Source organism: Erigeron canadensis, chromosome 7, assembly GCF_010389155.1.
Source record: "Erigeron canadensis isolate Cc75 chromosome 7, C_canadensis_v1, whole genome shotgun sequence".
NCBI lineage: Eukaryota > Viridiplantae > Streptophyta > Magnoliopsida > Asterales > Asteraceae > Erigeron > Erigeron canadensis.
In genome coordinates, this window is record NC_057767.1 from 4,423,140 (window position 1) to 4,439,797 (window position 16,658).

Sequence of the window (16,658 nt, forward strand, 5' to 3'; positions counted from 1 at the left end):
TGACTCTTTTTTCTCCTGACTCTTACGATTCGTTGTGTGAATTTGAAAAGAGTCACTACGAGTCGCAAACTTATGATTGTTGTAATTCGATAATATGGTTATGTATCATGTATCATATTCATGGTTACATTATTCTGTATTCTATATATGTAATTTTTTTATTCTTTTAGTACGAATTTAGAGATAAACGGTAAGTTTATGACTTAAAACTATGGAATATGTGATGTTTTAAAAATGTATTAAAATAATCAACTCATATTTTGTTTATAAATATCTCACATATATATAATTATACGATATTATATAGTATATACAAATGTCTGGACTCTTACGAGTCGAGTCAAAAGTTACGAGTCGACAACTATATATGTATATAATACAGTATAAGTAAAGTTATATATAAAATAACAAAGAATAACAAAAACATGGAAAAAATAATCTACTATTTGTAGTTAAAATTTTGTTTTTAAGTAATTCATGAATAGAACAATAAATTATTAGTAGTTAATTTTTTTTACGAAATTATACATATATGTAAAACCACTATATATTTTTGAATTCAATGTTATTAAAAGTTAAATTCACATTTATTACATTTTCCCCCCAAAGAAAACTATCAAGTTTTGTCAGTGGGAACACGTTAACATACAATGGTCGGTGAAGCTATAACATACTTTATATTATGAGATATAAATCATGAATCGTTATAAGTGATTCAAAAGAAAAGTCTTCAGAATACGTCACTCTAGAGAACCAAATATGTACACAAAGGTAAAATCGGAGATGATTTAATGGATTGCGTTTTCTTAAAATTATTTAAGTTGTGTCCTCTCATCTCATGCTAAAAGACACTAAGTAGGCCAAACATGCTAAAAATATAAATAAAAGAACCGAATAAATATTAATAAGATCTAAACTTTTACCCTTTGTGATGAAGAATTTTATTTTTATACGCACTTTAACATATGCACACGTTTAAGGTCTAAATTCCCATGATTTTTGTTTTGTCCCAATTTATGACTCTGATATTAAGTTCATTAATTAAATTGGTAAAATGAAAAAACAAGATAATAATTAAAATATTTAAATGGAGAATTGATGCATAATATATTAGCATAAAACGAGCATGTTATCCGCGCAATGCGGCGGCGGTACTGGGCACAGCGGTCTAGTCTAGTATTGTTGGTGACAGTATTAATTCTGGTGGTGGCGCTGTCCAAGTCTCAAATGGTGTAGGTTGATGTAAAGGTGATAGTGTAATATTTAAAAAGATAAGAGCTTAAAGTGTTAATTGCTAAAATTAATGTCAAGGGCAATCATGGTAATTCAAAGACAGAAATTACTAAAAATAAAAAGGAACCTTTTGCTTTATAAGAGAGTAGAGATAAAATGTATTTCGTCACTGATTCAACCAAGAAACTTACCTTGGCAGCCTTGATCAAGACATGGGTTACCCTCATAACCGTTGTTGCATTTACATCGATAGCTTCCACCATCTACATCATAGCACTGACTATTCTCTTTGCATTCCGTAGCCTGAGTGCAATTTTGGTCGCATCTGATAACCCAATCGACCACAACTTGAACAGCCCCCTTGGCTCTCTTGTATAAGCCTGAACAACTAGATAAATCGCTGGCACCAAGTAACTTAAAAGTGCCTACGTCACCAAGGAACGCATAGCCACAGTCATTGATGGACCAAATATCCATGTGGTTCGCTAACGAGGTGAGTGTAACATTGAAATATTTGAGACCTTTTCGTATAGGTGTTTGACAACAGCCTTCCCCTGAGCAACGCCCATCTGGTACATCCACTGGTCCGCTGCAATTTGCAACACATCTGCTGAAATAGTTGTCCCCTACCCATTCAATAAATTTGCAATTTCCGTCGCGGGAGGATCATGATGGTGGCCGGAGATGACGGTGGTGGTGGTGATGGTGGTTGTACAACTTACACATGTGTAAGTCGTGGTGGCGGTGGTCACCGGAGGATCATGGTGGTGGTGGTGGTGGTGGTTGAGATGGTGAAAAATGAATGATTGAGAAGTGTCCCTAGTGTCCTTGTTTTAAAAGTGTCCTTATATATATATATAAATATATAGGGGAGCCTTATTTTGAGAACCCATTTTTTTGTAAGAACCGTAAGAACTCCTAATATTTTTATTAGATTACATGGTTTTTTTGTTCATTCACATGTGAAACGTTATAAAAATATATGTTGCAGAAGAAATTTTTTTTCAAAACCTTACATATAGCCGTTTGTCACATGTGAACAGAAAATGTGAACAAATTCATTCACAAGTTCATAAAAAGCTACTTTCAAAATTTCATAAAAAAGTTTCTTCTACAACATACCTTTTTATATCAATTCACATGTAAATGAGCAAAAAAAACATGTGAACAAGTATATTATCTAAGAGTTCTCATGGTTTTTAAAAAAAAAATGGTTCTCAAAATAAGGAAACTCTATATAAGGAAACTCTCAAAATAAGGAAACTCTATATATTTGGGTTCAAAGTAGGAAGTTTCTTAAAAGGCATCCATGGCATGCTCTAGACCACCTTCTGAACGGTTCCAAACCCTTTGCCTGATGTTGGGTCTTTCACCTAAATGCACCCATGCTATTCACACCTTATTGTATGATTCTAATACGAAATGTTAGACTAAAGTGTACCACCGTACGTACAACTAAGTTGCAGTGATACCAACTTAAGTACATAGTGATACAGTTTAAGTTGTACTGAGATACAACTTGAGAAAAAAATAAATCTTATTGAACACATGTCAATATTATTGTTCTATTACGTTTGTTTTCAAAAACCAAACAGTGGTTCAGTTTTTGGTTTTTCTAACTATTGAAGCAAACGGAACTGTACGCATCCATGTTACGAACTACATATACCTTTAGAAATTTTAGAAACTATTACAAAGTTATAAGAAAATACAAAGCTTTTATTTCATCTCTTGAACTCCAAGTAAGCTATATATTAACGATCTCAAAATAGATGAACACTTAAATCAGCACTTTAACCTAATTAGCTATATTTGTGCACACTGAAACGGTTGAGACCAAAAGAAACATCGATGTTTAACGTGGTTTGTTTTCTCCAAATGCCAAGTCCGTGCTACATGAGGAAGTTTCCCATTCATTAGTAGTGTATGAAACTAGTGGGACATCATAAAGATCAGACTGCTCGACTTCTAGGACTAAACTTTGAGTCTCTTCATCTGTTTGTTGTTGAAGCCAAGGATGAGATAACTTCCTCATGCCCTCTAGCTCCGCCGCTACTTCTTTCATTGTAGGTCTATCACAGCCTTGTGAACTAAGACATCTTTTATGAGATTACCTATCGCTTGTAACTGCTCAAGAGTCCCTTCACGTAAGAGTCTAGGTTCAACAATTTCAAATAAGCGGTTTTCTTTGATTGAATTGACAAAGTAACTGGCTAAATTTTTTTCAGTATTGTTTCTGTCAACACCAATGGGCTTTTTCCCGGTTATGAGCTCTGTAAGGACCACTCCAAAGCTATAAACATCACTTTTTTCAGTTAGCTGACTTGTGTTGAAGTATTCTGGGTCTAAATACCCAAGCGTTCCTTGAATAAGTGTGGTTACCTGGTCATGATCTAATGGAACTAACCTTGATGCACCAAAATCTGAAATTTTAGCAGTGTAGTTGTCATCTATTAGTATGTTGGTCGACTTGACATCCCTATGGATGATTGGCATAATAGTTTCCGAATGAAGGTATGCAAGTGCACCAGCAGTTTCAACAGCTACCCTCAACGGTTATCCCAAGATAACCAACCCGCTCCGCCCGATCTATAGTGAAGATGATGGAAAAGAGTGTTGTTGGATATGAATTCGTAAACTAGTACAGGGACCTCCTCTTCCAAGCAACACCCCAAAAGCTTTACCACATTTCGATGGATGACTTGTGTAACTATCATAATTTCATTGATAAATTGCTCTGCCTGGCCACCATCCACTAGTTTAGATTTCTTCACCGCAACCACACGTTCATCAGATAATACTCCCTTGTACACTACTCCATATCCACCTCGTCCAATAATTTGGTCTTGAGAATAGTTATTGGTGGCTTTTCGAAGCTGTTGAGTGCTAAACAAAGCCATCGCCTCATGAGAACCTTGTGAGTTAAGCTTTTGTTTTAATAACACACCCCCGTTTTGCTCAAAGAACTTTTCTCGGAGTTTAGTTAGCTTTCTTCTTCTTACACCAAAGAAAAGCACCATTATCCCAGATAATATTGCAAAAAGGCCTAACGCCATTGCTACATATGAGTTGAAAATGAAAAGCACTTAGAAAGGATAATCATTGTAGTCAGTTTCAGGAGAACAAAGTTTTTGATAGCTAATTAACAGTTGGGCTTTGATTAAATTTATATCAATTAAAAATACATTTAAAACTCAATCTATTTATATATTGTATATATCAATTATTATATAACATAAATATTTATGATTAAAATTGAAAGGAAAAAACTTAGAAAGACATTTTTGTTTTAATGGCTTTAATTAATCTTGAGACGCTTATATATACATTCATATTTTCATACTTCTTGAGAGAATAGTACCTATAACAAAATTTGTCCGATCTTTAGTTTCACCAAGTACTTGACAACCATTTTGTGTTGTTGCATCCCCAACGGATCCCGATGGACATGTACAAATGTAACTCCCTAGAGTATCATTGCAGATACCATAACAATGCTATGTTCCTGGATCCTCACACTCGTTGATGTCTGAAAATAAATGGAGCTTGTTATGCACTAACACAAACAAAATTTACTTAAATTATAAGCAATAACTTGATCTAAGAGACATTTTGCATGAACGCTTATGTGTCCATTCGTTAGGGTTGTCAATATACGACCTGATATGAAACCCGACTTGAAACCGTCTTGAACAAAATCCGGTCAGGTTGTGTATATTTGACTAACTAACCCGTCAACTAGCCACCTAATCTTTTTTTTTGGTGGGATTCGGGTAGGAACGTTTGACCTTCAAGTCGACCTGCTAACCTCATATCTTTTTAAATTAATTCTTATATAATGTGTATAAATATATATATATATATATATATATATATTATTCTTAAAATGAATCTTTAAAATTTTGATATTTCATAATAATATAACTTTTCTTTGTTATATTTTACAAACATAATGATGATTAATGTATTATTTATTGTTTTTTTGATAATAAAGAAAATGAGTGATTAATTTTTAAAAATAATATTGTAAGGAATATTTTATAGGTTTATTATTATTAATCAATATTAAATTTCCCGTTTTATAAGTAGGTTTGTTATTAGTAACTTCATTTATGATCTTTATTATTAAACACACTTAAGTTAAAACCAATTTGTTTGACTCACCAACCCATATTAATCAGATCAATCCGAATCGGCTCTAGATTGAAATTTTTGACATGAAACTTTTGGTAGCTCGGGTTAAGGCTAAAGATTTTCAACCCAACAATCTGTTGCGAGTCGAATCGGATCGACCTGATTGACAGCCCTACACGTTTGCTAGCCTTGCCCGTAGGATTTTGTTTTATGTGACCTCTTTATGCCTTCTTGCATTGTGCAAATGATAACTAATTAAACATCACATAACGGTCTAAACGCTAGCATAAAATGTATTTCCCCACTGATTCAACCAGGAAACTTACTTTGGCAGCCTTGATCAAGATATGGGTTACCCTCATAACCGTTGTTGCATTTACATCGATAGCCTCCACCTTCTACATCGTAGCAATCACTATTCTGTTTGCATTCCGTAGCCTGAGTGCAATTATGGTCGCGTCTGATAACCCAATCGACCACAACTTGAACATTCGCCTCTACCCTCATCCGTAAGCCTGAAGTAGTAGATAAATCATCGGCACCGAGAAACTTAAAAGAGCCTACGTCACCAAGGAACGCATAGCCACAGTCATTGATGGACCAAATATCCCTGTGGTTCCCTAACGAGTCGAGTGTAACATTGTAATATTTGAGACCTTTTCGTATAGGTATCTGACAACAGCCTTCCCCTGAGCAACGCCCATCTGGTACATCCACTGGTCCACTGCAATTTGCATAACATACACTGAAATAGTCGTCGCCTATCCAATTAATAAGAACAACATCATCACACCCAATGGCTGTGAACATATTCTTCTCCGAGAAAGTGAATCCTTCATTTCCCTCGTACGCCAAGTTAGTCCGATAATTATAGTCCTGGGTTACATTTCCATTACTGTCATAGCATTTATGACTAACTCCAGTAGTAATGCGCAACTCTGAATCCGAAATGTTGTAGATTTCGTTGTTGCTGGATCCGAGGTACAACTTAGGGGGCTTTACCGACGTGTCACAAGTAACGTAGAATGTGTCGTCTAGGGAACAACCTGTGTCATTGCCAATACCAAAAGGGTAAGGAACTGTAACATCCCCGCAGGTGGATGAACAGTTGGGCTTTGATATGTATTGGCCCATATAACTCGAGTTGGACCCTCGAAGAGTTCCCAAGGATATTGTTGTATAAGGTAATGTAAAGAGACACATGATAATGATATGAAGAAGCATGTTTCTCAATTCTATCTAGCTTTGTTTATGAGGGTACGTTTCTATAATTAAAGATATGTGTGTTATTCATTTTAAACAGTTTTCAGAGCAATATATATAGACTGATTAGTAGTATATACCCAACACGTACAATGGGGATGTAAACGGATAAAAGTCTTTTATATTCAGGTTACCCAGACAAATTCGAATCTTTGACCTCGATATATTATATATAAGAATAACAAAGTATGCCCGTCTTACGTTTTGTACATTCTGATTTTATTATTATTCAGATAAATTATTGAAAAAAGATTTGATAGGAAAAGTTTTTCGGGGCATCAACTTGTGTTATGGTTCAATGACTTAATTTGGATTAGACCGTTACTCGTTTAGAATATTCAATTCAAAGAAACACTCTTGTTTATTTTGTCGTCTATATGAAAGATTTTTGCATAGTTTTTTCTTTTAATGACAAATTTGCACTTAACGGCATGACTTTTCATATACTCAACTCCAATTAAAAATGAAATCTCTGTCACCATTTTCTTGTAAACATTTTGCACCCACTAGAATTTTAAACTCAAAACTTCTCAAGCTACGCTATATACCAATCCATCTATTGATAGTTGGTAGAGATCTTGCTTAGTTAACCCAGATTTTATAATATGACATACCCTAGGGGTATGTAATGAAATTTTCTCAAGATTTTATAAGAAAATGGAAATATTACAATGGAATAATAAGGGAAAGTACATGAAAAATACAACAAACTAGATTTTTATTAAATAGACTTTGAAAATTATAGCCTAGATGTATTCCAAGCCGATGTCTCTTTTCCTCTTGTCTTCCTCTATTTATATCACCTACTTTTCTTTAAATAAACTTTCAAATTTGTCTTTTCCTATGAGTAATTGGAACCGAGAATTGTCAGGACTTAAACTTTGGTGATAAAGACTTCATATGTGGTAGCAAAACTCTTCATGTCTACGTAACTAACTACGTGAAGCTAGTTTTGAAACTTAAAAATACTTTTAACTTAAAAGTCTTTAATACTAAAGACTCCTGAATTTGGTCTTCCTTTTTGTATTACTAAAATAAATTCATGTTCAACCAACGCGTGCAAAACATTACATAAATCAAATAATAAACATCAATAATCAAATGTACCTACTTTATTACTATATAAAAAACCTTTTATACGGATGTAATTCGGATTCATATAATCATCCCACGGTTCCCACCGGTGCAATCCCCATAACACTCGCTTTTTTTAGCATAAGCACCCTTATTGCACAATCAAGCTTCCAAGTCCTTAAAAGTTAGCACCTAAATAAACATCACATAATATATAGGTTGTAAACGGGTATTTACACCCCAGTCCTTCTAATCTCAGCCACTTAATCATCATAGATCATATAAGTCACTTGTATTTATATTCATAGGGCTGAAATATATATTAAATCTCATTCCATACTTTATGTATTAATTCATTTGTTTGTCTTATTATAATGGTTGACCATGGATCTTTTATAGGTTCACAATTCTAATGCTTTTTGCTCCTAATGGTTCTTGATAAATTCGCATGTCCTATCAAAGAAGCATCATATGTCGCTCTAAGATTTTTATAATTGTACAAAGTACTATTATCCGTACGATTTACGGTAGCTATATATATTGTATCATAAACAAATTCGAATATACCTCATACATGATTCGTGAATAGGAAATAAATTGTGGTTAAAGTAAACCGATTATCGAAGCTCAATTATATAATAAACGGTAATGATAAATATAATATATGTTTAGTAAGAGTTATGGGTTTACCTTAAATTTTTACAATCACATCAAAATCGAAACTTGTAAGCATAGTAGATGACGACAAACAGTCTTGTGATTTCGAACCGTAAACTCAAAATTTTGAAATATTCATGTTAATAACTTATTATAAATAATATCTACCAATAAACTTATTAATGTGAAAACAATTAATCAAATAAAGTTATAATGTGTTTGTATCTAATAAGCCAAGAAATGGAGTTTAATTATAAGTCTAATAAAGAAATTGAATCTAAATACAATTAAAAAAGATAATTTTAATACAAATAAATAAACTAAAAGGACACATGTCGATCAGATTACGCCACGTGTGATTTCAATAAAAACTCAATCGGTAGATATCTCGGGTTTTAAATTATGTCACCTTTTTGAACAATGTGTTTCAGAATTAAACATTCATAGGTAGATATTCTAGCAACAATGCAATTTGCATAAAAAATTTCTGGTAATTAGACCCAAAATACTCATTATCTGATTTTAAATCATTAAATGACAATAGCAACATAGATATAGATAAATGCAAAGAATATCTGAGATTATCTGAGATTCTCTACAATATACAAAAATCTTACCGCAAAATTGTCATATACCTAAGTTTGTTTACCATCTTTCTTATCAGCACATGTTATTGATATCTAACGGGTCTTCTTTGGTTTCGCCAACTTCTTCTATTTGTTCTTCACAGCTTTCGGCACTTTCTTCTTCCGGGCTTCTCTTTCCTCTTCTTTTACTTTCTTCTTATTCTCTTTTCTAGCTGCTTTTTTCTCCGAAGGTGTCGATCAGTTTATCATTATCAAAAGAAGATCCGTCATCATCTTCAGAATCATCAGAGTTATCTTCATTTGATTCGGTTTGTGATTCATGATCTTGTGAATTAGATGTTGAGCTGGATCCTTAGGGGATTCTTGTTGAAGACTTGCTTCCTGATGTTGTTCAATTGAGATGGCATGTTTAAGCCCTGTAATGGTTTGATAGTACATGTCTCCTGTGTCTTGCCCACTCGTTAGACGTATTACATCTGCCTCAGCATTTTTTACATTATCTAATGTCTTTGGAATGTACGACTAAGCAAATCAAAACAAAAAAACTTTAATCAAATAACAATAAACACAGTCCTGAGATATTTTATATATATATATATAAACCTACAAAATTTATATATCAATATATGTGCTTAAAATGGATGCATAATACATAAGTCTATGGGTTAGGTAATGGGTCAGTCTGTGACATCTCAATTATTGGGCCAGTCAGATACAGTAGGTTTAATTTGACCCACAAACAATTTTTGTAGTTTCACATGAGTTACGCTATATGCTATTGGTGTGAGATACAGGTCGTAAGGACGGGTCAAGCAGGAAACACTCATCCAAACTCTTCAAGACCCTCTTATAGATAATTAATGTGTTTAACAGTAATCTAATTTTTTGAAGGCAAACAAAATAAATTTAGAAGATAAGAAGATTGTATATCTGTACACAGCAAAGCTAAAATATGGGATACCCATCAAGCCTTTTTTCTTTTGAAAACACTAGTCTATGAAAGACTCTTTCAAGATTATTAAATTATTTTGCGACAGAAATACACATAGATCAGAAAGGATGAGAGTATAAAAGGGCTTGTCATATTACTAATGTAGAAAAATGAAACTCTTAAATAATATATCCTAGCTGGGAACACACAACCCATAAGTTAATGTAAATATGTGCCAGCATTTCTTGAATGCAGTGGTCGTCGTTTTGTTGTAGCTGTAAATCGTTTATCTTTTACTTGAATTGTCATCAAACATGGATCCGTGTAACGAGATAAATTACAAAAAAGTTTCAATATAACATATTCCACGAAATACCAATGATGCGAAATATAAAAATATAAAAGCATACAACTGATCGATTCAATATGATCGATTTTAAGGACTTGACTATCTTATTCCCTCCAAATCAATAGCAACTTCTTTCATAGTTGGCCGTAGTTTACCATTCACATTTAAGCATCTTTTTGCAAGCTTAGCAACTGCTATGAGCTGCTCTTTTGAACCATCAGACACTCTATCGTCAATGTTTTCCAATATAAACCCATCTTCCATTGACAAAATCAATGTTGCCAAGCTTCTCGATTCCCCTGGGCCTATCGAATATATAGGCTTCTTTCCGGTTAACAGCTCAACCAGAACAATCCCAAAGCTATAAACGTCGCTTTTTTCTGTGAATTGGTTTGATTGAAAGTACTCAGGATCCAGGTACCCATAAGTCCCTTTGACTAAGGTGCTTAAGTGGGTTTGATCCCCCATGACCGACTTTGATATTCCAAAATCCGATAGTTTTGCTCTAAATTTTTCATCCAAAAGTATGTTTGAAGATTTTATGTCTCGATGATATATAGGAATGGAAGTTGCCGAATGCATATAGGCAAGAGCTCCAGCAACCTCGGTAGCAATCGTTACCCTAATACTCCACAAAGTAGGGAACTCGTAATCGTCATCGTGTATGAATCGGAAGAGATCACCATTTGAGACAAATTCATATACGAGAACCGGGACTTCGGTTTCTAAACAACACCCTATTAGCTTTACCACATTCCTGTGGCTAATTTGGGAAAGTAAAAATACCTCATTGATAAAAGACTCAACTTGAGTTTCATCTACCAACACAGACTTCTTTACTGCTACTATATTTCCATTTGGTAACATCCCTTTGTATACTATTCCTTGCCCTCCACGTCCAACTATTCTATTAATGTTGTATTGATCGGTGGCTTTCGCTAACTCTCTTGCACTGAACATTCTTGTTTTCTCAATTGCATCTCCACCATTTGATGTTTGTTGTTGCAACAACAATCCACCGTTTCTTTTGAAGAACTTCTCTCTCTGTTTCTTGTCTTTCCTCCTTTTGACCACTTTGCCCATCCAAATTGCTAAAACTAATATCACAGTGCCCAAGAAAACACCTGAATATATACGTCTTTTTAACTTAGACCAAGTTTTATAGCTATTTTTTTTTAAAGATGTGAATTAATCACGAATATCGGAATGTCTAATATACATTGTTTTAATCGGATTGCTTTAGAGAGCCCTCGCAGATCATAGATCCCAATTTAAATGTCTCGATGAAAAACTCCTATCAACCAGAGATCTAGAGGGAAAAACTCACTAAAGCCCACCACAGGTGGAAATTAGATACTTATGGTCACCCCTAAATATGCCCTAAATAAAACTCGAACCCGAGAACTCTTATGAAAAAACATATCTTTTTGTCATTAGACTACCTGATGGTGATGGTTTAACTTCGACTATTAACAGGCCACGGTGACTATTACCAGTAATAAATTGAGAAAGCCCATACTTGTGAAGAATTTATTAAATAAATAAAAGTCATAAACTGTGATGTGGCATGACATATCAACATTATACTAAGATTTAAATCTTGAGCATTGAATTTAATCTAGTGATATAAGTCGATCCAACTTTACATATAAAGTTTGATCAACGAGGATCTCAATCCGATAATTAAACCCATTGAACTAATATTTTTAAGTCTAGCTGGATTTTGTAAGTCGTTTAATTCAAGGGAAAAAAATAAACTGATAAACTTCTTTTTAGAAAAAAAAAAACTGATCTTTTCCAATCACACTTTTCATTTTAATTTTAGAAAATAAGTGTTAATTCTCATTCAACTTTTGCATATAAAAATGTGTGGAAATTAGCATTCTCGTTGGAATTCTTTATTTTACTGCTTTTATGTTTAGTGCGTTTCTTTTTTAAAACAAATATGCAATAACGAATATTTATTTGCATAAACAGGCAAATATTAAATGGATTGAGAGCCTATAAAGTTGATCCAATTTTGTAGGTAAATTTTGGATCAACTTAAATTATTTGGATTAAATTCAATGGTCAAGATTAATCTTGACTATTGAGTTTAATTCAAGTTTTTCTTGACCATTAAATTTAATCCAAATGGTTAAAGTTGATCCAATCCTTGAGACATTTCTGATTATTGTATTATACGCTAGATTAGCCGCTTCATACTTTTATGAGAGAATTACCTAGAGCTAATATGGTCCAAAAAATCTTGGAAAATTTAGCTTGACGATCAACAACTTGACAACCATTTTGTGTTTTTGCATCCCCAACGGATCCTGGTGGACATGTACAAATGTAACTCCCTAGAGTATCATAGCAGGTACCATAACAAGGGTATGTTCACACTCGTTGATGTCTGAAAATAAATGGAGCTTGTCATGCATAACACAACCAAATTAATTTACTTGATTTAGAATCAAGAACTTTATCTACATATACAAGAGACTATCTTTTAGCCTTTATGTGATCATTCTCTAGCTTCATCGCATAGAATTTTTTATTACTATGTTACATCTCTATAATTATACGCCTTCTTCCAATATAGAGATGACAACTAAGCATGCATCCATATAAACATCTACATGGACTTTATTACATAACAACATTAATTACCAAGTATCCACATAATTAACAGCATAAACACTATTAAATACTACTAATCTGTACTTCTATATAAAATTTATCGCCCCATACATTGAAAGTTAAAAAAAATGAGACATGTGAATTGATCAAAGTACTCTATTAATTAGTCCATTATACTATAAATCTCTACTATCCTCTTTAAATCAAACACATTTACATCAATTTTTTACGTCATTTGATGACGCCACCACCATCACCATTTGTTGCCGTCATCAAACAGTCATTGCATTGTGCTTGAACCGTGCTAATTATTATAAAAAGTGTATATGCATAATTAAAATTCAAATTTTGAAATCTTGAATTCTCAAACACGTATCTTTATGTACCATTTTCGATTTCAGAAGAACCTAATTTTTCAAAAAATTTATGCTAGGCTAGATATGATTAGCTATTATGATTATTTAATTTTGTGTTGTGTTATTTGACAATTAATGTTGAATCGGTTCACTTTTCAAATTACTTACTCAACGAAATAATATATAGTTTTGCTCATTTTCTAAATTGATTTCCTTGTTATTATCAAAGAAGGGTATTCATTCAATTTATCTATCAATTCATTTCATTTTTGTATATCATTTCTTTGATTCATTTCATTTCTTTCAATTTTTCCATTTCATACGTGCCTTTAGTTTTATTCTTACAATATTTCCATTTCATACGTGCCTTAAGTTTTATTCTTACTTCTTTCTATTATGATGTGTTCGTTTTTGTGTTATGTTGTCCACTTCTTACAAAGCTTTATCAACATCACACACATACACACACACATAGACATATATATATAAAATATAACATATGGTTGTTTGATATCTAAGCTTGGAGATAGAATCTTTCACATATGAATATTTATTGTATAATGTATATATAATTGGTCCTCATGTTTTCGAGTCACATTTCGAGTCACGAGTCAAAAATCAGGTTTTCGAGTCACATTTCGAGTCACCGGTGCAATCAAGCTTATTGCACAATCAAGCTTCCGAGTCCTTAGCAGTTAGCACCTAAATAAACATCACATAATATATAGGTTGTAAACGGGTATTTACACCCCCGTCCTTCTAATCTCAGCCACTTAATCATCATAGATCATATAAGTCACTTATATTTATATTCATAGGGGTTGAAATATATATTAAATCTCATTCCATACTAGCTATACGTATTAATTCATATTGTGTCTTATTATAATGGTTGACCATGGATCTTTTATAGGTTCACTATTCTAATACGTTTTGCTCTTAATGGTTCTTGATAAATTCGCATGCCCTATCAAAGAAGCATCATATGTCGCTCTAAGATTTTTATAATTATACTAGTCCTAATATCCGTACGATGTACGGTAGATATATATTATATCATAGAGAAATTCGAACATGCATCATACATGATTCGTGAGTAAGAAATAAATTGTGGTTAAAGTAACCGACAATCGAAGCTGTATTATAATAAACAATAATGATAAACATAGTATATGTTTAGTAAGAGTTTTGGGTTTACTTTAAATTTTTACAATCACATCAAAATCTGAACTTGTAAGCAGAGTAGATGACAACAAACAGTCTTGTAATTTCAAATTGTAAACTCAAAATTTTAAAGTTTTCATGTTAATAACTTATTATAAGTAATATCTACCAATAAACTTATTAATGAGAAAACAATTAATCAAATAAGGTTATAATATATTTGTATCTATAAGTCAAGAGTTAGAGTTTAATTTTAAATCTAATAAGGAAATTGAATCTATATACAAATAAAAAAACTAATTTAATAAAAATAAATAAATTAAAAGGACATGTGTCAATCAAAGATTACGCCACATGTTATTTCAATAACATCTCAATCCTGTTTTAGTTTATTGGTAGATATCTCAGGCTTTAAATTGTGTCATCTTTTTGAACAATGTGTTTCAGAATTAAACATTCATATGTAGATATTCTAGCAAACAATGCAATTTGCATAAAAAATTTCTAATAATCAGATCCAAAATACTCATTATCTGATTTTAAATCATTAAGGGGGGAAGGAGTGGTACCCAATTTAATTAAGATACCCAATCCTTCATCCAATCAAAACCTTCCAACTCACCACTACCCAATTTAACTCAATTCTTACCCAAAACAAATACATACCAATTCATTAAACTTACCCAAAATTCATTTTCTTTTTCTTTTATTTTTATTCCACCAATAATTTAACTAAACATTTTATTAAAAACTTAAAAAAAACATTACATAACACTTAAAAAACAATACATAATTAAAAAAAAAAACATTAAAATAAAAACAATACATAATAAAAAAAACATTAAAATAAAAACACTAGACTTATTTTTTTTAAAAGAACTAGTCGTCGAGATGTCCCAAGTCTTGAGCCCACACGTGTTCGGTGAGCCCACACGTTTAATAACTCCGCGTAAAAGGTCTCGTCCCACACCGGTTGGACCGGTTGGTCCATGATGTGAACTGGCGAGATAGCTCGACCATCGCCTTTTATCACCATGTTATGCAAAATACACGTTGCGTAAACATACTGACCAATCTTGTGTTTGATCAGCGGTCTGAGAGGACGTCTAAGAATCTTCCATTTTCCTTTTAGAACCCCAAAAGCACGCTCCACATCTTTCCTCACCCCCTCTTGTAACTTCTTGAATCTTTTCTCTTTCGGGTCAGTAGGATACGGGTATGTTTTAACAAACGTCGAGTACTTGTTATAGATGTCGTCGGTTAGATAATAACCGCGTTTGTACTCTCGACCATTAACGACGAATGAAGTATCCGGGGTCGTGCCATTTCGCTCCGTGTGATACAAATCGGATTGGTTCAACACGTTGATGTCGTTGTTTGAACCAGGAGCACCAAAAAAAGCATGTCAAATCCACAAGTCTTGAGAAGCGGTTATCTCAAGCATAATAGTGGGAACGCCATGGTCGCCTCTCGTATATTGTCCTTTCAAGTGTCTTGAACAATTTAACCACTCGACATGTGTACAATCAATGCTACCAAGCATCCCCGGCATTTAATGGCGCTCTTCGTGAGCTTGGAAAATATGAGCAACGTCGTGTTGGGTAGGCCTACGTAAGTACTCACGGCCATACAACTTAATGATGGCGTCACAAAATTGATCAAGAGAATCGCGGCCGGTTCTCGCGGCCATGTGTAAGTACTCATCGTACTCGTCGGGCGGATTGCCCGTTGCGAGTTGGCGTACCGCCGATGCGACTTTTTGGAGCGGTTTGAAACTGCCTCGCCCGCGTGCATCGAACCCGTCTCTAAAATATGAAAAATTCGCCTCGATGTCATCGGCTATTTTCAAAAACATGCTTTTTTCCATTCGAAATTTCTTTCGAAAGTAAGCGTCATCGTATTTTGGCTCATCAACGAACCAATCATTAAGTAAAATTTGATGACCAATTTTGCGTTGGCGCTCTACGGTTCGGCGGTTTTAAACCGCGTTGGAAGATGTCGTGTCTTCCATCCACTGAAGTGCATTATGCAGGAACATACCATCGGATTCGGATGATGAATCCGATCCGACAACGATACAACGAGATTCCAATGAGCTAGACATTTGAGGAGAAAGGGTTTTTTTTTGTGTTAAAATGATGTGTGTTGGTTATGTGTTTTAAAATGAATATATAAAGTTGTATATGTATATATAGGGAGAAAGGTTTTTTTTTTAAATTAAACACTTTCTAGCCGTTTTAGGGGGGGGGGGGGGGGTCCACATCTTTCCAACGTTCAAAACATATACC

At 33.5% G+C, this 16,658-nt stretch overlaps 2 pseudogenes; both read right to left on the reverse strand.

Annotated features, from left to right (window-relative positions):
- Positions 1 to 2,885: 2,885 nt before the first annotated feature.
- On the reverse strand, positions 2,886 to 6,645 carry LOC122607924 (annotated as a pseudogene).
- Positions 6,646 to 10,315: 3,670 nt separating this feature from the next.
- On the reverse strand, positions 10,316 to 16,237 carry LOC122608790 (annotated as a pseudogene).
- Between the last annotated feature and the right edge of the window lie 421 nt (positions 16,238 to 16,658).